Raw genomic sequence first — 6,136 nt, 5'->3', positions numbered from 1 at the left:
CACTTGTATAAGAGCAAAAATAAGCTTCAGTGTAGTTTCATAAGTCCTGGCTTAAAGGAATATTAACACTGTGACTATAGGAATTACCATCAGCATCTCTCACAGATCACTCCATTCACAGTGCTACTTTTGGTCTCAGTTGTTTCAAGCATTTAATTCCTTGGTTTGGCCTTAAATTGAAGAAACACTGAAATCTCTAGTCTCTACTTYCCATTTCATTGCTTTGCTTACTTTACCTCACTCTCTGGCCTTGCACTGTCACAGGCCTTAAAACAGATGTTAGTCAAATCAAACTTCTATTTCAAAAATCCCTCTTAATTCCCATAGGTGACAAAGAACATTTGCTCTGCTCCTCTTTTTAACATTTTATTTTTTCCCTTAGTTCATGCTATTAATATGAAGGATACTTATATTTTCAACAGTTCCTTTGCTGAGAGAACAATTTCATCTAATTGCTACAGTATTTTTGCTACAGTACATTCTTGTTCCTCAGATAAAAATGAGGTCAGGGATGCATTCACCTAGAAGACTTGCTTAAATAAAACAGTGGTGTATCTTGCTTTAACAATATACATATTACATATCATGATCTCGTTGTCTGATGCTAAAACTGTAACTGTGATCAGGGAAAGTTCCAGGTGATCCCACACATATTAGAACAAACAATACATCACCATACTTCCTAAGCTATCATTTCACTTTCTTTTAAACTCTTCACTGACACCTTCTTGTGAATACAGTGGCARAGTAGAAGGGACTTGAGAGCATAACTTATATCAGAGCATAACTACATTAGTTTACTTTCAAGGAGCTCTATTTGCTCTCATTTTCCCCTCCAGATGKCTAGAAAGTCTACCAGGCTTTCCCACAAGATTCTGTAACAGTGCAACTTATGGCTAGGCCAGTCTTTCATAATATAACTTATCAGCAATATCTGGAGAATCTATACATCAAGGTAAAAAAAAAATATAGATAACAGATAATCATGACGATTTCATTATGTGCATTCATTTTGTTAGTGTAGTCAGTTATACTTAGCCTATCATTAAACATGTCTTATGCCTTCCTTCTCCCAGGAGAATATTTACGTTTTCTCTGATGATTTTCTTGGCTCCTCTGCTTTTCCTGTGTTTCATTAAAATATAACATATGAAATGCATTTCCATGCATAGCCAAACTCTTTAAAATATATGAATCATAAGAGCACTGTCGGGCAAGGAAGGGAAGAAACAGTCTCACACTTTTTAAAATTCTCCCCAGAAACACAGAATGGCTTTTCCAGAGGTCACAAATACTGCCTCTTCTCACTTGTATATTTTTGACCATCATCTACCATACTAAAGAGACGTTTCACAGACAATTAATATTGCTACTATATTCTTTCCGATAGCAGACAAGAAGTTCTGCTTTGTAACGTCTTGCTCTTATAAGTCCAGATACCTTTATTTCTAGGATTTATTTTAAGTGATTTTCTGCTTGCCCGTAATCCCCATAGGAACTTTCTGGCAAAAAGTCTCTACCAGCTTAGGAGCTTCAAAGAAGACATTAAAAAAATAAAAAGCCATTTGAGGGTTAAAAAATTTTAGTACAGAGTTTTATGTCCAATTAGAATAGTTTCTTAAGTGTACTTATTAGATAGTTTAAATTATCTCTGTTAGTATTCTGTAAGTCAGTTAATGAAAATGGCTTAGATCTTACTACCGTAGCAATAGAACAGCYCCATTATCACATCTAGATTCAATTCTTTTTTTCTCCTGATATCAGAACCGGCTAAAGACTTAGAAACTAAACCAAAATATCTACAGGAAGTTTGCACAAGGGAAACAATTCATTTTCCTATTGCAGTAGTAAGCAAGAAAAGTACTGAGAAGAGAAAGACAAGAAGCTAAAAGGGATCTCAATTGACCTCATCAATTTTAGGAACTATAAATGCATTACATAAATACTTCCTATTATCAATACAGTCCCAATTCAGTCATTTTAAAAGCTCCCCAAAAAGGACAAAAGATGGAAGAGTGATTTTGTATGCTGTTTCATGATTAAATAACCTCAAATTAAAATTCATACAAATACTGAAACTAAAATTTCCAACACCCCTTCTTCCTGTCAAAAAGATAGGTAAGAGCACCTTTTACAGATATAATCAGTTCATATGCTTAGATAAGCTTAGACCCAGTTGCTTAAAGCTGGAATAGCAATCACAGTAGGTTTGGGTTTTTTTGATTAACGCAACCCAAGGTGACCATTTCATTTAAAGAAATGAAAAAAAAGCAAAAAACAAAAGCCACCACAATTCTATGGCAATGATAAAATGCAGCACTGATAAAAAAAAAAAAAGTAGGGAAAACAGGGATGTACTTGAGAGAAAACTTTGTTTTGGGGTTGTGTCCTGTAACACCTAACATGATTAGGCCGTGACCTCTAAGTAACTTAGAGTAAAAATATCATTTAAGAAAAAAAAAAAAATAGAGTAAATAGCCCTGGCACATAGCAAACACTGCTGTAACAATAACTAAGCCTTAAAATCAAAGTGGAAATAGAGCACACTTGCAGTTATATAGTGGTTACATAATGATKTCCAGTTTCAACAATTTATCCCCAAAAAGGAACTTTTTAAAAGTCACTTTTGAGGCTATATTCTGGTGGTCTAGGATCTAGGAACTCAGAAACATTTCTCCTCAATTCTGCTAGTGAGGAAGAAGGGAAGTAGTAGGAGGAAATAGATTTCCCAGGGTAACAAGTGGCACCATTGCACTGGCAATGGAGTTTTGATGTCTTCAACTATGGTATTATGTTTGATCGACAACTGATGGGGAGAGAGGGGATCCACTTCATTGAGTGGAGTGTGMGTGTCCTTGCCTGGTAAGGAGGTAAGGAGGCAGGGTGGGTTAGGGGTAACAGGGAAGTTTGAGTAACACAGCTCAAGCTGTCATGCCTTCAGTAAGTGCATGCAAGTAGCTAAGGGCAGCACAGGACTCCTGGGAGACCTGCAGGCTCTATTACCATCCTGAAGTGCCTGTACACCAGTGCACACATCATGGGAAATAAACAGGAGGAAGTGGATCTGTGTGCGGTCTCAGGTCCAGGATCTCATTGCAGTCATAGAGACATGTTGAGATAGCATAGGTGGCACTGCCAGTGGAGAAACTCAATTGCACACAAGAAGAGAGTAGTTTGTCAGATCCCTGGATCCAACAACATAACTGCAATGCTACTGTGAACCCCTAGATATTGAGGGGACCACAGTAGTACCTCTAGGTAGCTGATTTTACTAGGAGAGGAAAAAAAAAAAGGCAATTTGAATCCTTTACTCTCTTTCATGTGGCAGGTGAAATTTATAGTAAGATGGATTCTTAGACTCTCCTTTCAGATAAGCTAGCCCAGAGCAAATAAGCAGAGCAACAAACAAGCACTAAGTGCCTCAGAGATGTTCATATCAGGGTCAAGACATGTGTCCGGGGGTTATTCTATAGGGAAATAAATAAGGCAAGTAACCTGTAAAAGAGTAAGCTAAAAAATTTATCTAGTAATATTAATAATAATAAAAACATCCCATTTAGAAATTCATTTTGTCTTCCAAGAGTCAACTSAAAGGCTATTAATGTTCCTGATTCTATAGGATTAGTAGATTAATCAAAAAAAAAAAAGGAATTACTACACTTTAAGCTTAGAGCTGTATAATTCATTTCCAATTGTTAAACCAAAATCAACATGACTATTATATTGAAATATCACTTATTTATAGTTTCTGAAATTTAGATATATATTTCTACTGGTAAATCTATTTCCTTCCTTCCAGTAATTATTTATTATTGTTCCTTTTATGATTGTTAGCTCCACTTTACTTGTAGAGAAATTTCATAGTGGAGGAAGTGCTGGATTTTGATGACTAAAAGAAGGATTCCCATTTCCCAACCAAACCAAGAACAAGTGAGGRAAAAAAAATCACTAATCAGCAACAATATCTCACTTTGACACTATTGTTAGTGACAGATATAGATTCTAGGCACAACTAAATCATATATGAAGGAAGCACCTATTTCCCTTATGAAATATTCATTCTTATATGGTGGTAAAAGCAAAATGAAGGCTTTTAAAAACATTAGACTATCCTACATTTTTTGAACTTGGCATATTAGGGAAAAAAAGAAACTAGGAAAGTTTAAATTCAGGGGATTATTAAAAGATCTAAGGAATCCTGCTAGCTATACTTCCATAGAACTATTAATAATGATGCTTCTGTAGGTAAGATACGGAATAAAGATTAAAAGGATCAACAGACAAAGAAAAGGTTTTATACCCTACCTAATGTAAAGGTAAAACTTAGACTCTGCTAACATATTAGAAGACATTTTACTAAAATTAGCAGTGATAACATTAAAGCTGATTTTCTAAGTGTAAAAAAGTGACTGCTATCTGTATTTAATTTTGTTCTTGAAGCTTACCATAATGGTGATTTCTCTTATCCTACCAGATGCAAATGTAATAACATTGGAAAAGGTTTTCTCAGTTTCTCTACATCTAAGAAAACAAAAAGAGGAGAATAAGTTATCAGTGAATCTCTTATAACATTCTTTGTTCCGATTGCACGTTTTTCTGATTATTTTATTGATGTCTTACCAATCAGAATTACTTATGTAGCTCCATTCTTGTTTTAATTGAATTTTAATGTAATTTAGCAATTTAATTCTTAGCTTCAGTATAGTTTACCAAAATATAAAAATAAATAAATAAATAAAAGACTTCAGTTATGAGCACTACAATGAAGCAGGACAGACATTGGACATCAATACAGTATATCTCTAGAGGCTTTTCCTCATTCTAAGAAGATTTCTAAGAAGTCTTCCTGGAAAAAAACAGACATAGGGACATAAATAATAACTGAAYTGTAAGACTAAAAAATAGAAACTGTGATTCTTTGGCAAGGATCCCCAAATGCATAAACATAACAAAAAGTAGCTAGATTCAAACATCAAGGCCAGAAGTTATGTACATTTAGCCAGATGCATCAGTTTATTCCTAATATCTGATACTTACCTGCAGACACACATGGAGATACTGAATTTAACTTTTATTGTAGAAAGGAACTGTTCAATTAACTATTACTAAGAGCCTCACTTAACAGCCTACTGTGTGAGCATCTGACTCAGTCTCTTCAGTTTCAGTGGTTCAGTTTTTTGTTACTTTCACAAGGCTTGAGCCTAGATATGCCACATCTTTCTTTGAGTATTCTAACTGCTGCATTACAGAAATGTACTGTCACAGGAGGAGTGAAAATTACAACATAATCTCAGAATGATTAAGGTTGGAAGGAACCTCTGGGATCATCTAACCCTCCCTCCCTGTACAAGCAAGGTCATCTAGATCATGTTGCACCTGGTAACCTCCAGATAGGTTTTGAATATCTCCAGAGAAAGAGACTACATAGCCTCTCTGGGCAACCTGTTTCAGTGCTCTCTCACACAGTCTCTCTCTCACAGTCAAGAACATTTTCCTCAAACTCAGGCAGGACTTCCTGTGTTATTGTTTGTGGCCATCATCAGCAAACCAGCTGAAGGTGCACTCTGTCATCTAGGTCATTGATGAATAATGGAGCGAATATGTCTGGAGCGAACAACTCGAGAGAGAAAGAGTAGGAGAGAGAGCTCATCCCATCATAGGCAAGATCCTGTTGTTAGGAATCACTGGGTAAGTCTGCTTCAAGGCAAGAAAGTGAATCCTGTGCTTTCACAATTACTGCATTTCTGATGAGTGCTATTACCACTGACTGTCATGAAGTAGGTCATGGTTATACTCTTGCAAAACAGCAGTCAAAGTYTTGATGTTAGCCCTACTTTTGTTAAATAAAAAAAAAAAAAAGTTAGGAAATTTACAGGGGAATAGTTTTGCATTCAGTTGTAGTGGTTTAAAACAGGAAAAATGCATAAATATATATTATAAATATGTACAGAATATAAATATACATGTATGTTCATGTGCACATATATATATATATATATACACATTTCAGAATATTTCAGAATATTTAAGGTTGGAAGGGACCTCTACAGATCATCTAGTCCAACCTTCCTGCTCAAGCAGGCACACCTAGAGCATGTGGCACAGGGTGGCATCCAGGCGGGTTTTGAAGACCTCC

The sequence above is a fragment of the Nothoprocta perdicaria genome, unplaced genomic scaffold (assembly GCF_003342845.1).
Source record: "Nothoprocta perdicaria isolate Ctin4 unplaced genomic scaffold, notPer1 scaffold_100, whole genome shotgun sequence".
Classification (NCBI taxonomy): Eukaryota; Metazoa; Chordata; class Aves; order Tinamiformes; family Tinamidae; genus Nothoprocta; species Nothoprocta perdicaria.
The sequence above is the reverse complement of the archived record's forward strand: the minus strand, read 5'-3'. Positions refer to the sequence as shown.